Below are 25,217 nucleotides of genomic sequence, written 5' to 3'. Positions count from 1 at the left end.
CACTTCATTACTGACTTTTTCTGCATTTTTCACACAAAAGATTAGCCTTCAGACTTAGAAATGTAGCTCTTTAATTCACAAAGATTTTCTTGACGCCATCAGAGGTGTGAGTCAGCAATCATGATCTATAGCATTCATTATTCCAGAATCCTGTTTGTCTGGTAGTGGGAGAGAAGTTTACTTTCAAGAGCTTGACTCTGGAATCAGACCACCTGGGTTCATATCCCAGCTCCACAGCTGGGATGGTGGATGACATTAAGCAAATTATTTAACCTCTTTGAATTTCGGTATCATCTGTAAAATGGAGGATCATAATAGTATCTATCTTTTAGTTCCCTTAGGTGAGGATTAAATGGGATACCCCATTAGATGGGGACCTGGTTTATAGCAAGTGCTCAATAAATGTTATTGCTATTGTTATTGTTCTGAGGATAGTTAGACCTATTTCTGTCAAAAGTCTTAAAGAAATAAGAACTTTTTTATTTTTTGAGGGATGGATGAGTATTATCTAGGCATGGCCCTTAGGTGCTTAGAAAGACTTTTTTGGGATTGTAAACTTCCTGAAACTTTCAACAATCAGAAATCTTTCTCTGGTAGTCTTCTATGGATCTAGTGTTAATTTATTTTCTGTAGCTTTTCATCCAACAGCTATCTTAATTACCCCAGATTTAACTACTGTCTTACATTTTTTCCCCTATTTTTGTCTCTCAATTTTTATAGCTTTAGGAGGTATAATTGATATGTACTAAAACCACATATTTAAAGTATGCACTTTGATTAATTTTGATATACACATGAAACCATCACCAAAATCAAGAAAATGAACATATACATCAACAGCAGTGTTTTTGTGTGCCCCTCGGTAATCCCACCATCTTGGTACCTCTGGGCCCCTCCCCATCCCCTACCCCCATCCTCAGCCAAACACTGATCTGCTAGAATTTTATTTAAATGGAATCATACTGTATGTTTTTTATATGCTGTCTGGCTTTCAGCATAATTATCATCCATGTTGATTCATGTGTCAATTGCACATTTATTCTTATTGCTGAGTGTTCAATAATTTTTTCTTTGTGCAGTCTTTACCTCTGTCTTGCTTAACTGGCCATGATGTGGCATAAAAACAGATTTTGATGATTTGAAACTATTAATTGGTGAAATGTCTGTGTTTCATGTTCTTATTTTCTATTTCATTGTTATCCAGTATACATATAAAATACTATACAGCAATTGTAAGTTCCCTGAAAGTAACACCCATTTGCATTCTGTATGAACATTTTAAAAAATGGTGTCTATAAGCAGTATTTTTATTTATTTATTTGCAGGTTGAGATTAAAATTTCCTCCTGTCTCTTTGACTCTCAGTATTAAAAAAAAGCATACTTCCATTGGCCTAACCCAGTGAATTGACTGAATAAATTCAATTATATAAATATTTGCAACAGTTTTTATTTTTACGGTGAAATATTTATTCTGTTAATGTTACGGTCTTTTTTTTTTTTTGAAAATGTGGACAGTATGTTCTCACTTCCCTTGCAACTGGAGCATAACATGAAATAAACTAAAAATTGATACGGCAAAAGTAATACATTTGCAAAATAATGAGAGATCGTTTAGGAGGCAAGTCCATTTTTATAATGACTTTTTACCAACACCATGGGATTTCTCAACTATTGACATTCCTGCATCTGGGAAGGAAGAAGATAAAAATTACCATTCAAAATGCCCATTCAAGTTTGGTGAAAGATTTAATTTCTTCATCTATCACAGTGTCATGAGCCCTATGAATACTATAGATCAAGCCTCAGTGCCAGAAGTTCCAAGACTTGTCAGTGTGGAGGGTAGAATTTAGCCAGAGGGAGTCATAAAGGCAGAGAAAACAAACTTTACTCATTCTACTTCTTAAACTTGTGTCCTAGGCAGTTGTCCTGAGTGCTTACTTTGCCCAAGAAGCCTGGGAATGCAGTAATTTAAAAACCGAGCCTGTAGTGGAGGATGTGTATACTGACCTTAAAGATTTTATTCTTTAAGACCATTCTAGTGGCAGATAGAAGTTTATATGGAACAGTGAAAAGAAGGTGTGGTTTCTGTACTCAAAGGTAACTTGGAGAATCTGGTCCCAACTTTTATTTTATAGGTGACTAGCTCAAGGTCATAATAACTTAATAGCAGCACTGGGACAGACCTGTGATTTCTGAACCACAAGCTCACTCCCTATGTTGCTGTTGTGTTGCGACTGGCTTGCTGGTGTGTAAGGAGTTGGGCTGTATGATTTGTTCTCTTTGAGCTTCTCTACATAGGGATCTGTTGCCTGGGAATTGCATCCTTGATGAGCTATACTTCTTGACCATTGTATCTTCTTTGAGCTGGTCCTTTTTAAAGCCCCCTTCCCTAGTGTTAGCATCTGAGTCTAAATGCTGTCCTGGATCTTCAGCCCGTGTCTGTGCAGCTTGTCCCCAGCTGTAACATATCTTCTTATGTACAGGGTGTATAAGAATGTAGTGTGGGTGGGAAGCAACAGATAAAGATCATCCTCCTTCACTGAGAATCACTAGCTTGGGCCAATCCCTTTTACAGACTTGGAGACACAGGCTAAGAAGTTACGGACTTATCTAAAGTTTCACAGTAGTGCATTTAAGATGGTATCTTAGCTTGGGTTGCTATAACAAAACACCATAAATTGGGTGGCTTATCTACAACAGGCATTTATTCTCACATTTCTGCAATCTGGAAGTCCAAGACCATGGTGTCAGCATAGTTGGGCTCTGGTGAGAAACCTCTTCTGGGTTGCAGACAGCTGACTTCTTGTTGCGTTCTCACATGTCTAGAGAAGAGCTAGATAGTTCTCTGGCCTCTTCTTCTAAGGGCACTACTCCCACTCATGATGGCTCCACCCTCATGACCTAATTACCTCCAAAAGGCCCTACCTTCAAATACCATCACCTTGGGATTAGAACTTCAACATAGGAATTTTGGGAGGGACACAAACTTTCAGTCAGTCCCTGATTGATGAAAATCCAAATCTCTTGTTCTGTGCGGGATTAAGTACAGCAGATCTCCCTGAAACACTGTTCATGCCTCATTAGTATCTGTGATGGTATTTAGCCCATGCCCAACAGCTGCAGTATCTAATGGGGTGGGGCTGGCCCAGAAGAATGTATTAGGAGTGGATGTCTAATAAAATGAACAATTGCATGTGAGTGTAACTGCAGCACTGCAGACCGTGTGCTGGAAAATAGCTCTCTTTTATGGAGGTACATCAACTGTCTGTATTGTAACTGATTTAGGTCATTGGTCTCACAACTAATGGCAAACAGAGCAATGCAGTTTCTTTCCAAGAGACTAGATATAACTGTGATCTTCTCCAGTTCAAATTAGTCTGTCTTTCATTCTGTTCTAAGAGTAGATTATTTAGATCTGTTTATTTTTTTAAATCTTTTTTTAAAAGTTTATTTATTTTGAGAGAGAGAGAGAGAGAGAGAGAGAGAGAGAGAGAGAGAGAGAGAGTGAGCAATCAGGGGAGGGGCAGAGAGAGAGGGAGAGAAAGAATCCCAAGTAGGCACTGTCAGCACAGGGCCCAATGCAGGGCTTGAACTCATAAACCGTGAGATCATGACCCGAGCTGAAACCAAGAATCGGATGCTTAACTGACTGAGCCACCCAGGCGCCCCTGGATCTCTGTTTAGCATGTGAATCATTTCATTCTTGAACATGTTAGCCGTTCACATGTTGATAATGTGAGGGTGGCTCAAGCAGGGACCCCAGAGGGACCCCACTGCCTAGCTTGGGAGGCACTTGGTAAGTCTTTATGAGGAAAATATTATTTGATACCCTTTAAGGTGTTAGTAGACCTATACATTTTAAAAGAGACTTCAAATAATTTAGCAATACAATTTTGTTCATGGTCTTGATAGTTCTGCTAATAGTATCTGAGATTGTCCCCATTTATCAGAATGAAAAATTGAAATGAAGAAAATAAGAGTGACCCACTTCACTGGAAGGATTAGGAATAAGAAAGAGATAAAGGGATATCTTCTCATTCAGTCTGCTTCTTTACATACTAGATCAGGACATAGTGATACTGTTTTTCATTTCACAGGATAATAGAAAAGCAACACTTTTTGGGAAACTCATGACTTTTAAAGTCAGTTGTGCTCTACAATATACTATTTTCAGTATAATTATTTAATGTGGAAGGAATGTGGTCAAGAATATGGTCAAGAATATAGTTACATGTGATTTGTGATGTGCAGTATCCAAGGGCACTTTCTTTTCTGAAACATATTCTTGAGAAAGATAATTTTAGAAGTTGTCCACACAGTTCCTGACACTGTCCCTTCTCTGTCTTCCAGTACCACAGAAGACTCCACTGATATATACAAATAAAAGACATTACTACCAAGATTTAAAAACATATACAGTAGGGGCGCCTGGGTGGCGCAGTCGGTTAAGCGTCCGACTTCAGCCAGGTCACGATCTCGCGGTCTGTGAGTTCGAGCCCCGCGTCAGGCTCTGGGCTGATGGCTCAGAGCCTGGAGCCTGTTTCCGATTCTGTGTCTCCCTCTCTCTCTGCCCCTCCCCCGTTCATGCTCTGTCTCTCTCTGTCCCAAAAATAAATAAAAAAAAAAACGTTGAAAAAAAAATTAAAAAAAAAACATATACAGTAAAACCTTGGTGTGTGAGCATAATTCATTCTGGAAACATGCTTGTAATCCAAAGCACTTATATATCAAAGCGAATTTCAAGAACCATTGGCTTAGTTGTGATCACGTGAGGTTGGCATCATGTATTACTCATATTGCGAGACATCTGCTGTTTATCAAGTTAAAATTTATTAGAAATGTTTGCTCATGTTGCACAATACTCGCAGAACAAGTTACTCGCAATCCAAGCTTTTACTGTATATTATTATCCACATATGCACAAAGAAAAATCTCACAGGTAGCTTGAGTTGGCAGACACATATCTAGTCTCTGTCTGTCTCAATGCTTTTCTTTTGGTGTTTTAGGCACATTGATGATGAAAGGGCTTGTTAGTCTTCCTTGCTTCCTTTTTTTTTTTTAAATTCTTTTTAATGTTTATTGCTTAACCAACTGAGCCACCCAGGTGCCCCAGTCTTCCTTTCTTATTTCTCACATTTCAGGAATCAATGAGTCTGATATATATGTGGTGTAGATGGACTGAAGATTTAAAGATTGACATTTATGAAAGTGAGGAAGCCTTGGAGCTGAAGGCACATAGATGGATATTATTGCACCATTGGATCAATTGTGGTTTTGAAGCTCTTTAGAAACTAAAATGCCGGGAACTTTCACTTAGGATTGTACATTGAATAGAATGGGTTGCTAGATTGTTAAAATATGATTGATCTCAGTGTAACTCATTGTCAACATTTTTTATTTCTGTTTTCAATAGTTGATTTTGGTTAGTCTTCTTTTAATATGATTGAAAGCTGACTTATATATGGAGTACTGTAAATTAATGTATGTCAAACTCATTACTGTGGGGGTCAGATGGGGCAGACTTCCTAACCTTTAGAATACTGCCGGGAACTTCTAAATCCAAGTATGTGATTTTTCCATGGATGTTCTCCCAGCCACTCTCATGCACATCTGCTTTCTCGTGCCTTTTTACCATAACTAAAACTTGCAAAGCCACATAAGTGTCTCCATAATCCTTATTCTTTAGGCCAAACTGTCAAAATCACAGTAGGCATCAGGTGACAGGAGAGGGGACCTCAGACCTGGATACAAATGTTTAGACTGAGGGGTGTTGTTGAGAACTATTTTCTGAATTGAACAAAGCAAGGCACTTTATCTATATACCTACAGTTGCTTTCCTGGATTTAGCTTTTATTTTGAGCGCATTCTTATTGTATGTTTCTTTGATATTCAGGAAGACTTATCCAAGAGTGTGTTTTTGCCATTGTGATTTCTTGTAAAGGATGAGAGATTCAGGGGATCAGCAGGGGGCTATGTTCTCAAGGCCTCAGTGGCAACCTTTGGCATATCTTCAGGCCACCACTTTAATTCAGTATGAGCCCCTATAAGCCCTGTACTCTCTTAGAAAACCACACATGAAGACTAGTATTTGCAGGTAAGACAGTGTTGCACAATAGAAAAAGTAGTAAAGGCTTGCTTTCCTTTTTCTCTTTAGAGCTTTGGCTTTAAAGTCAGAAAAATCCTGGCTTTAGCATGTACTAGTAGGGAGGTTTCTTAACACCTTTGAGCCTCCTTTTCCCCATTTGTAAAATGGGACTATCAACACACATATCCATAGCATTGTTGTGGGGATTGAATGAGTTCCTATGTAATGAACAGTGCATGGCACATTGTAAGTGTATAGTCCATGTCCCCTGCCTTTCTTCTAATAGAGGGTGTGTCCAGTTGAACACACCCACTTCTCCCTAACATACCTTCCATTTACCTTCAGTAATTTTCCATGATGCTAATTCCCCTTCCACCCGGATCTCTAAGGGAGTCCTGTCAGTGGTTCTGCCTTCCTGTCTCTTTCCTTTTCCATCACTAGCTTGAGATGATTGCTTTCTTGGGGAACATGATTTTTGGAACTGCTAAGGAGACAGCGTACTTCCTAGAGCCAAGGATTAGAGTTTTAATGAGTTCTTTCACTAGGAAAAGAGCAGGGCACTGGGCCATCCTGTGGCTCTTACCCTGCAGTTTGGCATTGCTAGGGCTGGGCACTTAGAAACTGGATGAATGTGGACTACTGTGTGTGGATGAAAAACCTGTGAACGTTTCTCTTCAGGTTGCTGGAGAGAGAAGTACAAATTAGATTATTAATGATTGTATGGAGGCAGCACAGTCTATTTAGTTTCATTATTAAAACAAGAATGGTTTTGGACGATGTGGATTTTTCCCCTTTTAATTTAGATGGCAGAGAATATTCATTAAGGATATCAATAAAGACCATGTCAGTGATTTAGCCTCCAAAGCTGCCCCCTGCATGCTAAAAGACAGAAAAGAAAATTTAAGTGGGTGAGAATGAGAATGTGAGATTGGAAGCCAAATTATAAACTCATTTCAACTCTTGGCCTGCAGGCTCTGGAATAACATTATTTGTTGTCAAGGATGGAAAACAACTCAGATTCAGGTCCAAGTGATTATTCCACTTTGGCATTGCTGCCTTTCTGCCAACAGCAATTCCATTTGGACATAGATTAATTAGCCAGGCAGGGAAGGAAGTGCCGGTTGTGAGAACAAAGCCAAAAGAGGCAGAGCTGCAGCCCAAGTTGCGGTGGAGGGCACAGCGCTGGGCCGTGAGAGGACCGCCCCAGGCTGGCCCAGCGAACTTGAACCCTAAACCCAAGGTAAACTGTAAAGAGGGTGCAAATACAGATGGCCTCCTGACTTGTATAGTGATTGACGTACCTCACATCGTTACCGTTACTGGCAATGCCTCAGAGAAAACCTTCAAACTTAGGTGAGGGAAGAAACAAAAATGTGACAGATCCACCTTAGCCACCAGGAGGCTGTCCCCACAGAGAAAGGACAAGTGGTGGCAGGCTCTAGGAGCTTCTTAGTCTTTTCTTTGACCGTGTATAGCCACTCCGGACCTTTTTGATTTCTGTATGTGAAACGGGAACAATAGTGTTTTTCACTTTTTGCTGTTACTTGAATTAGAAAGACAGATGAGACATAATTATGAAAACTCTTGGGAAAGATGACTCTGCGTTAATTAATTGAGGATAACATTGTTACCATTTATTTAACAGGAGGGCGTAGGCCCTTTCCAGAATATTTTCCCTGCCTTTGCTTCCAGAGTGATTTGGTTGTACCTTTTTTCCCTCCGCTTTTATCTTCGTTGACGCACGTGTGGCCTCCAGTGGAACTCCTTAAAGGCAGGGGTGGCGTGGGGCGGCCGCCGTACCCCACCGCTCAGCACTCTGCCAGGACCGCGGTGAGGGGGAGAGCGAGGGCGGGGCGCAGCGCAGGCGGCTGCGGCCGGGATTCCGCGGGGCCGCGCGCGGGCCGCGAGGGGCCGAGCCGGGGACGCGTGCCCCGGAGATCCGGGCTTTCCCGGCGGCCACCCTCTCTGCCCCTCGGGCAAAACTTCCAGGTGGATTTGCTCTTTTATAACGTTGCATTTCGTGGAACCATTAAAAAAAAAAAAATAGTGGTGGCGCTGCACGCGGTGCTTGCAGAGGGGGGCAGCACTTTCACTCCTGACCCCAACCTGGAAGCCTGAGTGATTTCAGTGCGCGCAGAGCATCCAGGCTGAGCGAGTTCAGAAGCAGCGCGTGGGCAGCGGGCACGTTTCTTTCTGGCGAGATTTGCGTTTTGGGGAAAGGTTCCTTCTCAAGTCGGTGTGACTCTACTGTGCTTTCACACACGCTTCTACGGAGCTTTCGCCGTTATTTAAACCTTGTGTGTGTGTGTGTGTGTGTGTGTGTGCGCGCGCGCGCGCGTGTGTGAACAAATATTTTGTATTTTACCCATTAAAATAGGGAGGGGAAAATACCATCCTGCATTTTGGGGCCATACTGGAATGAATTGTATTTTACATCCTAAATAATTTAAATTTCTACCATTTTGTAATATCGCCTACAGCTGAGACATGGAAAATCACAAGGGCTACTACTTCTTATTTTTATTTTATCTGATTTTATTTTTTTATGTTTTAGATTCCTTTCCATTTCAAGAAGAGAAGCCAAGGTATTTTTACCCAGAGGAGGAATGATGTAGTTTCATCCTAACCTTCTTTTCTTATACTTACAGGTAAGTGAGTCTCTTTGTCATAAATTACTTAACAAATGAACTTTGGTATGGTCTGAGTTGTATTCAGTATTCTGGTGGTGCTTGAAATGTGTTAAATTTCATTTTACTGTCAATAGTTTGATTAACAACAAATTATTATTTTAAGATATGAATACTTTTTCAAAGTAATTCGGTTATTTGGCTGCCTTGAATCTTTTTGTTCACTTTGTAAAGCCTGTAATCTACATTTAATGTTACCAACTTCCTTAGAATTTATCTCTTCTCACAGTGGCAAATGACTTAAGCCAATAATGTACTTAGAAGAACTACATAATTCTTCTTAAAAAATATTCACTTGAGGGGCGCCTGGGTGGCGCAGTCGGTTAAGCATCCGGCTTCAGCCAGGTCACGATCTCGCAGTCCGTGAGTTCGAGCCCCGCGTCAGGCTCTGGGCTGATGGCTCAGAGCCTGGAGCCTGTTTCCGATTCTGTGTCTCCCTCTCTCTCTGTCCCTCCCCCGTTCATGCTCTGTCTCTCTCTGTCCCAAAAATAAATAAATGTTGAAAAAAAAAATTAAAAAAAAATATTCACTTGAATGGGAACATTTGTTCTTCTTTTGGGAGTTGTGATAGAATATTAAGCTTTCTCAAATATTTAGCCTGTAATCAAATTGGCACTGTAATTTTGACCATGCTGCAGAATATTTATTTAGACAAAATGGCTTAGGAAATTGAAGAATGATCTTGCTCTCTAACTTATAACACCTCCGGGGTGTTTGGGGAAGTTTGGAGACTAGTGCCCTAATGGATTGTTATCATTGGTTTTGGTCTGGGGACAAATGTCAAGGTTGGGAATGTTGTTTAAGTTCTGCTCTTACAACCAGTGATTTTGAGTGTCTCTGTGATAAGATATTTTATTACATTTGTCAACACTAAACTTTAAAAAAAGCAAGAACCTTAAGGACATCATTAATGTTGAAATGCAACAGTCTGAAATCTGAAGTGTATACAAACCATTTGTAGTATTCTTTAGAAATGGCTCAATAGCCATAAAAGTAAAAATAGTAAGTTGTGCTTAGCATATACAGATGTTCAAGAAGTTCCACTCATCTTTCCTGTTGATTTAACAAATTTCTGTGGAGGTTTTGTTCAGAATTTGTAACACTGATTGAAATGAAAGAATGGAAGTCAAAGCATTTGATTTGATTTTACATTAATGAACTGCTTTGCACTAAAACAATGGAATATGTGGATTGTAAAAGGGATTGTATCTGAGTTACTAATAATAGAAAAATAAAAACAAGCTTGGCCAGAAGTTAATAATACAAAAATAATCAAAGAATAACTCTTCATAATTTTTTTTCTGTGTACAAAGTCAAGTGGCTAAGAGGCCTAAGTGATTCAGGGCCAATGAGGGATATATGAAATTATTCTTATATTTGGTCTTGTGATGTTTAATGTTTTTTTAAAAAAGTTTACTTATGTATTTTGAGGGAGAGAGAGAGTGAGAGTGCGTGTGAGTGTGTGCGCACAAGTGGGGGAGGGGCAAAGAGAGAGGGAGAGAGAGGATTTCAAGCAAGTCCCACACTCAGCCCAGAGCCTGACACAGGGCTCGATCTCACAAACTGTGAGATCATGACTTGAGCAGAAATCAGGAGTCGACACTTAACTTGACTGAGCCATCCAGGCGCCCCATGATGTTTAATGTTTTTGAGGATGACTTGGATGATGTTAGAAGAGAACAGTGTCAGTAGAACACCACGTAGACCCTAATTATTAAAATGTTCAGATAGTAGTAGGAAAGAGCCAAAGTAAACTTTACAAAATAGAGAAGCAGTGAAAAGCTGATTAAGGTCTGCTTGGGCAAATGTGAAATTATAGGATGTTTGTGCTGTAGTATGAAGCTATGAGAGCAGCAAGACAGGAAGAATGCTTGGGTGGCCAGAGGGCAGGCTGTAGCCCGAGCTGGGTTTTGGTGGTGGTCACAGTGCTGTGGATCTCTGCTCAGAGATGTTGACGTCCAGGAGCTGAGGCTGAAAGCCAGACTTCAGGAACTGTTCCTTACAGACTGAGGCCTTTATAGACTCAGAGACTTGAATGTCTTTAGCAGTAGACCTTCCCCAGACTTGCAAGAAACAAACATGTAATTTGGGAAAAGAGTGATTGGGTTGTGTTCTCCCTCCGGTCTGCAGACATGCTACACCAATGCCTGGTGACCATGGAGTCCAAGCAGGGACAGTGGACTGTTTGATTCAGATATTTAACAGCATTAGGCCATAAAAAGTTTGCAGTAAGGATGTCCTGGTGTCGTAACCACATCCTTCACAGAGCCTGTTGCCCCACTATCCCTTCTCAGTCGGTTGTTGCCCACCATGTTTTCACCCCACTCTGTGCCCTGTTGCTCTTTCCTGTCTCTCCCTACCCAGAAGTGTGTTCACATTGCCACACATGCTAATTCCTCTTTTCCTGACAAGGGAAAGGTGTGCTGCTGTCTCCAAGTGCTCCTGGTCACACGCTTACCATCTCCACCTTCTGCTCCTCACCTGCCTGACCTTCCCCCACTCACTGTGAGCGCTGGAAGCTGTGTTGGTCTTCATACTTTTCTTTCTACCTGCAATACTTTTTTTTAAAAAAAAATTTATTTATTTAGAGAGAGACAGACCAAGTGGAGGAGGGACAGAGAGAGGGAGAGAGAGAGAGAATCCCAAGCAGGCTCTGCACTCTCAGCGAGGAGCCTGATGTAGGGCTTGAACCCATGAACTGCGAGATCATGACCTGAGCTGAACCCAGGAGTTGGACACTCAATGGACTGAGCCAGCCAGGCACCCCTCTGCCTGCAATACTTTTGACCTTGCCACCCACCCCAGGAACGTCTTACCCTTCAGCAGCAATTCCTACAGTGAGCATTCCTGTACAGGCATCACCAGCACTCACGGAAAGCTCCTATGAGGCCCTGAAGAAGGGAGTGGGAGGATGAGTGAGTGAATGGAAAAGTGAACAAAGGGATGTCCTTGTCTTGAGGGTAGCTCCTCTGGCTCCCTAGCCCCTTGCCTGTGCTTCTGCACTGGCGCATGTCATTGCATTATCGCTACTGTTTGTACCAGAGTCTCTTGGACTCCTCTCTGAGCAGAGCACAGGCCTTTCTGTTCTCATTTTGGTGGTCAGTTAGTTCCTTGGGGAGTGTCTGGGGAATAGAAACTCTCTTTGTGTAGACAAATAATGTTGCAGGTCTTTTGCAGTTCTGGGAACCCATGAAATGTGATTACCAGGTAACATAAAATGGTAGCTAATTCAGTCTTTATTGAGAATGAAGTAGGTATTATAAGTAAATACTAGTATAAAATATAGTAACTTGTAACATTGCTCATATTTGAAAAACCAGAGAATTAAGCAGAGAAGTTTGTATTTTGTGAATTTTTGGAAATCTTTTCAACTTTTAAAATATTTCCATCTAATGGAATGAAGTGTGACACAAAGTCAGTAAGCTTTTAATGAGTGTCAGTTTTTGCTGCTACAATTTTAATTTATACTCCTGAGCCACAATTTGTTTTCAGCAGACGAAGCTTCTCCAGGCAAGCAAGGGCCAGGAGATTCACATTGGCACCAGAATGGGTATCCAGTGATGCATGCCTTCTAGTGGGTTTTCATTTCTTTCTATTGATTGATACTTAATTAGACCTTGTTTTTCTGTCTTTTCTATTCTCTTTTGGGCTCTGCTTATTGAGATTCCCTTTTCTTTGAGTTAGTTTCTCTCTTCCAAGCCTGTGCTTCAGCCTCTCACAATCCCTGCCTGGTTCTGCCGTCTCCTATCTGCAGAGCCTTCTTCCTCTGTGCCCATCTGACTCCCTTCCTTCTGTAGGACTCAGCTCTGGAGAGGGAGTGGTTGGGCCACTGTGCCTCTCTATCACCTTCTTTTTCCCACTCTTTACAGCTGCTTACCACTTAGATGTCTGTCCCGTGGCCATCATGGTCCTCACAGGAGGCAGGGCTCTGCATTTTTAGTGTTTAGCATATGTTTGTTCTTACTCATATTCCCCAACAAATGTTTGGATGAATTTCTGGTATAAAAAACCCTCATCAGAACCTACTGACATCAGGATTTTAATTTGCTGAGTGCTCATGGTATCTTTCCTTTACCACCTTCTTTCATTTTAACGTTTGTATTTTCTATGCTAACATGGAGTTTAGATGGTGAGGGATTTGGAGCCAGGTGTTCTCACTCCAGCACCAGTGCCTACTTAGTTAAATTGTTTAAAATGTAAGTCAGAGAGGTTGGATGCAACTCATGTACCCATTCACAGATAGGTGGATAAATAAGATGCAGGATATATGCATGCAATGGAATAGTATTCAGCCTTAAAAAGGAAAGAAGTTTGGACACATGCTGCAACACGGGTGAACCGTGAGGACATGACGTGAAGTGAAATAAGCCAGTAACAGAAAAAATAAAAGACAAAATGTTATATGACTCAACTTATAAGAGGTATCTGGAGTCTTTAAATTCATAAAGACAAGAAGAGGAATGGTTGCTGCCGGGGAGGGGGCGAGGGGAGAACATAGTGTTGTCTAATTGGTACAGAGTTTCGATTTTGCAAGATGAAGACTGTTGGGGATTGGTTGAACAACAATGTGAATGTATTAAATACTCCTGGACTGTATACTTAAATATCACTGGGATTGTAAATATTATATGTATTTTACCAAAATTAAAAATCAAAAAGTCAAAGACCTTGCTTTTAAAAAAGATAATTAATCATTTAAAAGTAAAAACAAAATTGAAAGGAATTTCTTTGGGGACTTTTCCTTCCTTAAGCTTTATTTTTCATTTGGGCAGATCTTTAAATCACTTTTTATTTAAAAATGTATTCTGTAATAAAAACAAACTGGATTTACATTGATAAGACCTTTGGGATTTACTTTTAGACCTTGTTATTCCTTTTCTTATTTTTGCCTATATTTGCAGTTAAAATCTGATTCAAAATTATCCACTTCCTCACCTGTTTTTCTTCAGTAAAGAGAATAGGATCTTATTGCTCATCCAGAAAAACTTGTATGACATTTAAAAAATTACTTTTATGATTAAGGGAAGAAATATTTGTTCTGTCATGAGCAGAGGGCATGACAGACTCCAGGCTTTGATTTGATTGCTCATAAGGAGCCAGCTACTTCAGTCATTTTTTTTTTCCATCACACTAATGGACCTTTTATGTGGAAAATCATGACTCTAAAACTGTAAATAACACTCTGGTGCTTGAAAGAGCACAATTTCAAAATGTTCAGCTGACACCTACGAAGCAGTTCTTTTACTTGAAGGTTCTGACCCAGTGTGTAATATCTTTCCTGAAGAATATAAAATGAAACTTGAGTCTCGTCAGCCTGTGAACATGTTTGTTGAGATGGGATGGCAAGGATCTGATGGGGCTATGTGTAAAGGTTTGAGGGAAAGGGGGGGGGATGAAAATTAGAGGTGAAGGTGGGCAAAAGAAAGAATTATAACCTTCTGGAAACGTTTAGCTCGATTGTTACTTAGTTTTTTTAAGTGCCTATTTATTTATTTAGAGAGAGAAGGAGCGTGAGAACACGAACGGGGAGAAGGGTAGAGAGAGAAGGAGTGAGAGAATTCCAAACAGGCTCCACGCTCACTATGGAGCCTGATGCAGGGCTTTATGCCGGGCTTGATGCCATGACTGTAAGTTTATGACCTGGGCTGAAGTCAAGAGTCAGTCGCCTAACTGACTGAGCGCCCCAAAGATTTTTTAACATTACTGACATGATTCTATGATCAGAGCCACCAGAAAGCACTAAATTCATCTCTACTATTAGGAAACCATCTAATCCAAGTTGATACTTTAAATTTTTTTCTAAAGCTCTTTAAAAATATGTGGTAATTAGAAGTATTAATATTTACACTTAAACCTTTTAATAAAGAGTTGCATATTTTCAGCTCAGCAAACATAAGAGACTTACTACAAGTTAGACTTTAAATACACTTTGTGGTTATGAAGTGTCAATTTTTGGATTGGAATCCAGTGTCTGGTGAAGGTGTCAGTCCTCTGCAGGAAAAATGAGAAAAGTCAGGTGATGTTTTCAAAGAGCTAATATTCTAAGAGAATAATCTTTAGTTTGAGGCTCTGGTCTTTTTTCTTACGTATTAATATTTAAAATATCTATTCTTTTAGAATGTAATGATAATTAATATTTAAAATTCTATTTCTTGACAAATTAAAATATTGGATATTATTTAGGATTCTTGGTTGCAAGAAACAGGAAAGACATATATTGGAAGAATGTCTCAGTATTAATAGAAGAATCAAAATCTCAAATGTAAGAAAAGCTTGCAGCCAGGGCTGATTGTATCATTAAATGTGTTTTTCTTTTTAAAGTTTATTTATTCATTTTGCGGGAGAGAGATGGAGAGAGAAAGAGCAAGCAGGGGAGGGGCAGAGAGAGAGGAGAGGAAGAGAATCCCGTGATTCGGGGCTCGAACTCACGAACTGTGAGATCGTGACTTGAGTGGAAATCCAGGGTCAGACGCTTAACTGACTGAGCCACCCAGGTGCCCCTAAATGTGTTTTCTAAGTTTATAGAAAATGTGAATAGCCACCTAATCCTGAGCCTGTGGGATATATGCCAAGGAACAGTCTTGATAGAAGGGGAAAAAAGGATTAAATTAAAATTAAATTAAATGCCATCATATGATTTACAACATTTGACTTTTAGGATATTTTTTTGCAGGCAAGTGAAATATAATACTTACCTACAGTCTTGGAAAATTGTCCTAATTTGAATTCTGACCTAAAGTTGGAACAGAAGCTGTACTTGGGCATGGATTAGCTGGCCACATGAGGGTCAGGTGTGTTGTTCTTGTGTTATATCATCACGTAAGTCTTCTTCCCCTGAAGTCGTTGTTGTGGGTTTTGGTCTCATTGTTATTGTTCGTTTCACTGTAATTTGATACATGACATCTTAACTATTATTTTTAGTACATGGAAAGCCAGATTATGGATATCACTGTGACCTGACCTCTCTCCATCCTTTGACTCTTTGGCCGCTGTCCTTGAAACTCTCGCTTCTCTTGGTTTATATAACGTTAACAATACTTGCTTACAGTTTTCTCCCTCTTTTCTCGTTGTTCCTTCCTAATCTCCTTCCTGTCGCCCATATATTAATGTTCCTTTGCATTCTGTACTCTCTCCTCTTAGTCTGTACCTCTGTGTAGTTTCTTCTGGTCTAGATGGCAAACTTCCATCCATTTATTTCCAGCTGGTTATTTCCAAACCAAAGCTGGTTATTTCCAGCTTTGTTCCCCCGGCTCACACTATTCTGTGCTGCAGACTCCTTGCCATTCCTACTGCATACCCCACCAGGGCCCTCTACTCCTTGTCCCCAGTTGAGCTGATTAAGTTAGAGCCAGGTGGTGAGGATCCTGTTTCCTGCCTCTCCCCAACTAGGTTGCTACCCTAAACAAGTCAACACTTTTCTAACTTGGACCCATTATAAACAAACATAAGTAGTAAATAACTACCAAGTTGTGGATGAAAATGAGACTGTGCACACATCACTGAATTTCTTGTAATAAAGTTGCCAGATGAATTCACATTCTCAGCAGTATTGCAAACTGGTATGTACCTCCTTCCAAATAGATGATGCTGCAGAACCCCTGTATTCTATTGTTCTAGGAGCCAGTGGCAAAGGCATGAATACCTCTACATTGAAAGAGAGATCCTTAGAAGGGAAGTCCTGTCCAAACTTGGATCAGATAATGCCACCATTATCAAGGGGCATGGCTTTCTTCTCTGTGTCGTCCCTCTCGAGAGGCAAAATTTTAAACTCTCAACACAAGCAGTAGACTTCCAGCTATGATTTGTTTCATACTCGTACTTCATATGTGACTAGCATTTCAAATACGCAACAACAAAAAGCCATAGGCAGGGTACTCAGCTGGTGATAACAAAGATATTAATATAACACTACCCTCAATATATAGTAGCCAGTGAGAACTTATCACAGACATTATTATTATTTCTATAGATCATTATTTGATCCTGAGTAATGTGAAAATAAGGTTCATCTAAGCAAACTTAAAAAAAATCCAGTAACTCATGTCCTTCCGGAATGTTACCTAAGTACAAATACTACCCATACACATTGCCATTTCTTATAGTATGCCAGTGCACTCAGAAAATTTGCTAAGTGTCTTCTATGCACTAGGCAGGATTCTAGGAGTTGGAAATACAGAAGTGAACAAGAGATAAGAACCCCTGCCCTCATGAAATTTTTCCTCTGGATCTAGGAGTCTGAACATTTGGCAAGATAACTGGTTTTTGACATTTCCATTTTCTTCCGAGGTTTATTTACTATTATAAATCCCATCTCCTTTTGATCACAAAGTCTTGGATTGTTAGAGCTGAAAGAAATGACTTAACTGCTCTATGCATGGCATGAATTCTGGGCAGGTGGGCAGGGGTCCTAAATCGTAGTTGTACTTGACCATATGACCTTGAATGATTTCTTTACATCTCTGAGTCTCAGTTTCCTCACCTGTTAAACAAGGACTGGATCTAAATCTTATTCAAGAATGGTAGTTGATGGGTGTTTGGAATGTTTGAGAAGGCATTTTGGTTGACACAATGACTGAGTGGGCCCAGGAATGCTAAGTAACTTTCATGTCACAGACAAGCCTAGCCCAGGCCACAGAGCTTATGAGAGCTGAGATGGGAGCAGTACCAGCAGTCTTTTCAGGACCCCATGACATTGCATTCTTTTCAGGATTGTCTAGGGAGAAGTGATCCTGATTTCTGTTCATTTGGAATAGGCTGGGTAAGGCAGTGGACGTGCCTTTGAGGGGAAAGCTGTCTGCCAAGATCCTCTACTCTGAAGTCCTCAGACTGGGTAGAACAGGGAGCTTCTAGTTCTCATTCTAAAGCTAAATAGATTTTCAAAATACCCCCTGATTTTTATCAGGAAAGTCTTTTTTTTTTTTAAAAATTTTTTTTTTTCAACGTTTATTTATTTTTGGGACAGAGAGAGACAGAGCATGAACGGGGGAGGGGCAGAGAGAGAGGGAGACACAGAATCGGAAACAGGCTCCAGGCTCTGAGCCATCAGCCCAGAGCCTGACGCGGGGCTCGAACTCACGGACCGCGAGATCATGACCTGGCTGAAGTCGGACGCTTAACCGACTGCGCCACCCAGGCGCCCCAGGAAAGTCTTTTTAGAGTTGAAGCTCAAATACATAAAATTATGTCAATTAGAGTTAATTTCTACTAGAATCTAGTTAATTTGTGTAGCTATTGTTATCTTGTTATGCAAAGATACAAACATTATTACAACCCTGATTTTGAGGAGACTTATGGCATCCAAAGCCTAAAGTGAATAATGCCACAATACTTTACAAGCAAATCATTAATCCATAGAAAATAAGCAGCTTGTGGAGAGAATAGTATGTGAACCAAACCAAAAAGGTTACGTAAGGAAATCTTATCAAATAAACAGTGTAGTTAAATAGCTCTTTATTTCACTGGTAAGCTGGTGTAGTGTAATACTGTCCAAGAGGTAAAAATCAGGCCTCTCTAGCTGAGAAGTATCATAAATGAAAGAAGGAATTTTCATCTTTTGCCAATTAGGTTGAAATGGCATCTCTGCCTACTTTCTGTGTCTGGTGAAATCTTTCTCCTTATGGTTATTGGACCCTTACTTTGCCCTTATGGCATATATTTGGTTGGCCAAATGCTAGAGAAGGATTATGAAACATCTTACAAAGAATCTTTTACCTTTACATTGTTTCCCAAACTGTGTATCAAGGTACTCCAGGGCACCAAAGGGAATCCACAATTGTGCTTTGGAATTTTTTACATTTTCAAGTAAAGGGTGCTAGACATCTCTTGGCCATCATGCAAACTGCTAGCTCAAGGTAGTTCATACTTTCAACATTAGATTGAGCTATGCTCCTTTTGATGATATCACATCTTTGGGAAACTGCATTTTCAGCAGTTACTCTGATAAGAAGCAATTGCTACACAAAATGGGGTGGTGGTGCCTAATCTGATCCTCAGTTTGCAAAACAGTGCAGTGCCCAAGAGATGCACACCTCCCATTGTTAAGTAATGTGGTTAAGAATGCTATAAAACTGTTATTTTTCTTTCAATGTATCATATTCTTAAACAGTTACTAAGTTATTAGGATATAAATACTCATAAACTAGTGGACCTAACTGATTAATGAAAAAAAAACTGTTAGCCATTTCTTTTAAGTCAAGGGGTGTTAGAAAAATTAATGAGACATGAATGGCACCCTGAACTGAGAAAGTTAAACCTTGGACCTAAACACCTTGGTGAATCTCCAAATAGGGCAGAAGACAAGAAAGTTTCTTTATCAAAGAGCAGGTATCTGGAAAAAAAGATCCGCTCCTGGGCCACCTCTTTGAGCAGTCACAGGGGCGGCCACAGCTTCTGGGTCCTGATAAAAGGGCCAGGACTGCCAGATGGTCCACTCCCCACTTGGTGTGGCCACTGCCCTCTCCGTTTCTGTAGAGTTCAAATAGGGAGGGAAGAATGACTGATATGCATAGTGAACACAGCCTAAGGCTAAAGATATATTATCATATTGTCTGAATTTTTTTTTATTAGGAACTTAGGAATGTGGGCTCTTCTGAATAATTCACCCTACTACAGAATATAATAAGCATTTTATATAAAATCAGTGACAGTTCCTACAGTTCCCTTTCAGGCCTTAAATTCATCAGTCTATCCAATTGAGGCTGACCATAATATAAAGATCAGAAGGGAGCCTCGGCATGAGCCAGACATCTTGACTGTAAAAAAATCTAAGAATGTTAATTTTATTAGGGGCAAATACTTGACTGACAGGTATCAAAACACAGGGATAAAAGTTGGAAGTGTTCAGAGTAGCATCCTAGGTGGAGAAAAGAAGGGACATAGGAACTTCATCACCTGGTTCTAAACTAATCTCTGGACAGAGACAGTTTTCAATGGTTACTCTTCCTTATACTCCAGCCCTGAGGGCAGGAACACAAACAACTTTTGAAAGGAGTATTTTTGTCAGACTGTCATTTTAGGAAACCTCTAGAGACAGTTAATGGAGGACAATTACATTAGACCAGCACTTCCCAAAGTGTTAGTTACCCAGATTACTAGTGCTGTGGGATGCTTTTCAAAAGGAAAGTTTTTGGTGACCAGATAAGCTTGGAAAATGTACTCCTTTCTCGTAGGGTACAATGCACTGTGGCCTATTAAAGATTCTGGGAGTTCTAAAGTAAAGTAATGTATAATATGACTTCCTGATTCCTGGCTTTCTTTTCCACAGAACCCTTTTCCAGCATGACATTTCTTAACCTTTTTAAGAATAGTGTCCCACTAACCAGCCTTTTAGAGGCACTGCCCATGGATGAAAACCTGATTCCAAGTTAGACTTGCATCTCACTAGCTGTCACAAACTAAGCCAGCATTTCCCAGCCTTCCATCTGGGGCTGAAAAGAAATACAGATGCCCCAGCCCATCACTGGAGTTTCTGATTCTGTGTGTCAGGGCTGCTGCCAGTTATCTGCATTTCTGAGAAGCTCTGCAGGTGGTCTTGGATTTTCTAGAGGTTGAGAGTCTCTCTACTTGGAAGAACTTTCTAAGTTCCAATTCTTTTCACTAAAGCTGCAGTAGGTGTCTCCACAAGACTTTTTGATGTTGGGCATGTTTCCTAAAGGGAATTGATTTTCATGTTGAAAGAAAACCGATGTGCTGCTGTGGCTCGGAGTTTCTCAGCCTCTGGGCCTCTCCCTGCTGTCCTGTGTCTGGGCGCTGGCGCTGCTTTGCTCCTGGAGGCCACTGGGGAGGGGGGGTGGGAAGTGGTAAAGAACAGGACCATTGAGGGTCTGTTCCTGAGCTCCTCAAGCAAGGTGCTGTTCAGACTGGAGCTCTGCTTCGTCGATAAGCTGATAATTTGGTAATGTAGAGGTTGATCTTATGTTCTCTTGGAGAGAGGTTCTTTGTTACGGATCTTCTCATCTTACATCTCATGGCCTAGCATTCTCTAGAATCTCCGTTCCTCCCTGTGATACCACCAGAAGCAAGGCAGGAAATAGCTTAGTAAGACTAGTGGGTTTTTATGGTAACCAGTCAGGGAATTAATACAGGGATAGTGAAGTGGTATTGTGTAGCCACAGGCTTCTTTGGCGGATTTTTCCACTCAAGAGAACGAAAGGGCCCAGGTGAGAACATAGGGTGCTGGTACCAAGTCAGAATCTACTGGATCTACCTACTCTGAAGGTGGTGTGGGAAAAGCCCCATAACTGCATGTTTAATCAGAAGAAGGATAATCAAGCTTCTCACATGGTACATGAGGTGCTTTCATGAGGTCCCTTTGTGCTTTACCTTCTTCAGTCACATGTGGTCCTTAGCCTTGCCACAGAAATTATGTCAGTAGTTACTGGAGAGTGTAAACTCACATGGAAAGCAGCCCTCTTCCTGCTAACTTAGAGCTCTTACCAGTGTGTGCTCTCTCTTTGTAGTGGTCTGGAGTGATTCCCTGAAGGATAGGCCAGAAGAAACGCACACCAGGTTCTGAAGTATTCCAAGCACTATGTAGTCTATTTTACATATATAATTCCCTCATCATTCCTTCCAACAGCCTTTGAAAGTACTTCTTATTAATTCTTTAAATAAAGTTGAGACACAGAGGCTCAGAGAGATTAAATAAGTTGTCTGAGGGTACACAGCTAGGGAATGTGGGGGGCTAGAATCCAGATCTATTGATTCCAAAGTCCACTTTGATGTCCCCCCAGCCCCAGCCCACTGTCCATTGGCCGTGGTGCCATCACACTTGCTTCTGAATATCTTCTTTGCATTGAACTCGATAACAAGCTCTTAAAAAAGAAAACAGAGATGACTTAGAACGCTTTATTCCTAGCTATGTATTGCCACAGCCATGGAACTGAGAATGTCACCAGTCATTCTGGGACACACTGTGACAGAAAGGAATATGGTAGCAGAAGATTCATTCATTTTTCTCTGAGTGTAGTTAGGTTATACTTCTTTTGATTTTATAAATAGTTGGTTTTGAATAAGCAGTTAATAGTGTTCACTGGCAGTGTGTTTTATGTCCAAAATTTAGTGGCATTAGCTAGAATTTTATAATGGCATAAATTTCCTGGAGGAAATAGAATATCACCATGGGATATATAGCTAACATTAGTAAAATAAATATTAATCCAAGGTTAACTGTTAGTCTAAACTTTTTCTTAATTCAAAATCCAAGCTAAGCCTTACTTTGTCAAAAAGCTTTATTTCAGCTCAGCTTGAAATTCTAATGTGAAAATCACCATAGACTTAAAAAATCCAGCACAAATAATATTAACTGTCTTCATAACTTAATTACAGAATACCCAATACCATTGCCCAGGAGGCACATGACCATAAGCTTCCAAGTTTAGAGATCACACATTTCTCAAATGTTTGCTTTGGATGGTGATCATTTAATTTGACTCTCACGTTCCACGGATGAAAAAAAGTACTGTGGTGAGTGATCTTTTCAAAAGTCATAAAGCTGGTGGGTGGCACACAGGGCTTCTTATTTTGTTACCAGAGATAGTATTGCCCCTCACTGGAAAGTTTTTAAGAAACACTTTAGCCAGACCTATTAATGTAGCAGACTATTAGGCTTGGCCCAGTTTGTGTTTCTTATGGGTCATTTAATCATAACTAAGCAATATAAACATACCCCAAAAGCTGTGGGCCACAGAGAGTGACAGTTGTCAGTGTTGGGCCTCATTGGTTTGAGTTCTCTCAAATCCAGAGTAAGAGCAGGTGGCCAACAGAATTTGGAAGGCTTTGAAATTTTATTTCAGTCGCTCAGTTACCGCAGAGCAATCATTGGTTCTTTGTTGGCAGTTTCAAACCGAATGTGGAGGGTGTGTGGCTTGTGTAGTACAAGGTAGCAGGAAGGTGACTGGAGAGTTGAAATAAGCTGAAACCGAATGCCTGCAAGTGAACATCATCCCAAGCAAGCCCTATAATCAAAGTAATTGGATGTATAGTGATTGATAATTTTAGTGAAAGCTGAATGCAGTTCTCTGCTATTATGTTGTTCTGAATCACACTTGCTTATTATTATCAGAAAGGACTGAGGCATTTGGTAGCTTGACTAGTTTTGGGAAAAGGTCACTTAGACTGAAATCAAATCATCTTACTTTTATTTTAATGTCAGAGGCTGGTGTGATACTGTATATACTTCATGGTTTTGCATTGGGTTCAGTGTAGCTCAGAATTTTTTCTCCGAAGTATGCGTGTTTTTGTCCATGTCTTCTGGCCAAGGTCTAATCTGGCTATATTGGTCTACCCTGGTCACTAGGACTTCCAGCTGAGAAATCTTTTGAGGCATCTCAACAACAGTAGCTGTTAGAATGGCTGCCCTTCTCTAGAGTGAATTTAGTAGTTTAGACTCTTCCTACTACAAAAGATAGAAACTCAGTTCATACCGGCTCAAGCAAAAAAGGGTACAGGGGCAGCTGGCTTCTGGGATTCCTTGATCCAGGAATTAGAATTATATCTTTTGGCTCTGTTCTTTGTGTTGCCTTCATTTTTAGGTAGTGAGGAAAGGCTATAGTATCTCTGGATTTAAGCCTAGCTGAAGAGTGAGCATGATTCTCCATCCCTTTTTTTCTGTCTCATTGTATCTAGTGTTTGGTCATTATAATAATAATTTGATATCTATATCTATATCTATATCCATATATATATATATAATTTTTTTTGAAGTTTATTTATTTTGAGAGAGAGAGAGAGAGAGCGAGAGAGCGAGCGCATGTGGGGGAAGGGCAAAGAGAAAGAGGGAGAGAGAATCCCAAGCAGGCTCCATGCTATCACCACAGAGCATGATGCAGGGCTGGATCCCATGAACCATGAAATCGTGACCTGAGCCAAGATCAAGAGTTGGGTGCTTAACTGACTGAGCCACCTAGGCACTCCTGTATATAATTTTTAATTGAAATATAGTTCACATAATAAGTTTCAGATGTACAACATAGTGATTTGACAATGATATGCATAATGAAATGCTCACCATGATAAGTGTAGTTACTCTGTATGACCATACAAAGTTATTACAATATTATTGACTATTGTGACTTACTTATTTTATAACTGGAAGTTTGTACCTCTGCATCCCCTTCCCCTATTTCACCTGTCCCTTTACTCCCCTTTGTAAATCACCAATTTATTCTCTGAATTTATAAGTCTATTTCTGCTTTGTTGTTGTTTATTTTTTTTTGTTCATTTTTTTTTAGATTCTACATATAAGTGAAATCCAGTGGAATTTGTCTTTGTTGACTTATTTCACTTAGCATAATACTCTGCAGGTCCATCAATGTTGTGAATGGCAAGATCTCATTCTTTTATTTTTTTTTTAGGATTTTTTTTTAACGTTTATTTATTTTTGAGACAGAGAGAAACAGAGAATGAACGGGGGAGGGTCAGAGAGAGAGGGAGACACAGCATCTGAAGCAGGCTCCAGGTTCTGAGCTGTGAGCACAGAGCCCAATGCAGGGCTTGAACCCACAAACCGTGAGATCATGACCTGAGCCAAAGTCAGATGCTCAACTGACTGAGCCACTCAGGCGCCCCATGATCTCATTCTTTTTTAAGGATGAGAATATTCCATTATATATATACATAAACATCACATTTTCTTTATGCAGTCATCTGTTGATGGATACTCAAATTGCTTCTGTATCTTGGCTGTTATAGATAATGCTGCAATAAACATGGGGGTGCCTATGTCTTTTTGAATTAATGTTTTAATTTTCTTTTTAATTTTCCCAAAAGTGGAATTACAGGGTTATATGGTATTTCTTTTTTTTTTTTTTTTGAGGAACCTCCATACTGGTTTCCAGAATGCTGTACCAATTTATAATCCCACCGACAGTGCATGAGGGTTCTCTTCTCCTTCTCTCTCAATCTTTCCAGCAAATTCCAAGACTGACTTTCATCAGCTTTGATTGGGTCACATGTCCATCCCTGAACCAGGGGAATGAATTACTCAACTGGCCAGATCTTGGTTTTGTGTATCACTCCTAAAGACAGATGATTTCTTTCACACAAGAACTAGAGAAAAGGTTGGTTTTAGTAAATACTCTCAGGCTCTTTAAATGAAAATGTCAAGACTTTGAGGGGAATTAAGAAAAAGAGGCACATTATATTTTTCCACGTGCACATTATAGTGTTGCTAACGTGCATTACAGGTTTTGAAAGGTCTAAGAGTCAGTCTTTCAATAAAAGTATTGATTTTTTTCCCCACTATTTCTTCTTTTGGTTTCTCTAAATCACCTGTGAAAACTTTAATCATGTTCTTCTATTATGCTATCATTCACCAGGACAGTATGCAAAATCCCAATAAATGGGGATGTATAGTCAGCTGTGATGCCTGGTTACAGCCATGGCCTTCTTGAGGGAGGGCCAGGTGACTGGAAACTTATATTTTAGAGCCTGATTTTCTGTCCCA

General features: G+C 40.2%; 1 protein-coding gene across 17 annotated transcripts in view; it reads left to right on the top strand.

The window, feature by feature from the left end:
• Positions 1-25,217, top strand: part of CSGALNACT1 (chondroitin sulfate N-acetylgalactosaminyltransferase 1) — a 342,341-nt gene that overhangs the window by 148,994 nt on the left and 168,130 nt on the right. For 6 of the 17 annotated variants that reach the window (XM_047856667.1, XM_047856669.1, XM_047856668.1 and 3 more), the window contains one exon: positions 8,641-8,734. The gene's annotated coding sequence lies outside the window, so the exon portion shown is untranslated. Of the gene's footprint in view, positions 1-7,255; positions 7,327-7,424; positions 7,440-7,942; positions 8,076-8,299; positions 8,323-8,364; positions 8,384-8,640; positions 8,735-15,446; positions 15,593-22,099; positions 22,238-25,217 lie in introns of those variants that run through there. The other 11 variants (XM_047856682.1, XM_047856680.1, XM_047856679.1 and 8 more) reach the window with 9 other exon arrangements.

The sequence above is a fragment of the Prionailurus viverrinus genome, chromosome B1, assembly GCF_022837055.1.
Source record: "Prionailurus viverrinus isolate Anna chromosome B1, UM_Priviv_1.0, whole genome shotgun sequence".
Lineage (NCBI taxonomy): Eukaryota > Metazoa > Chordata > Mammalia > Carnivora > Felidae > Prionailurus > Prionailurus viverrinus.
Note: the sequence above shows the minus strand (reverse complement) of the source record. Positions and strands in the feature narration are given on the sequence as shown.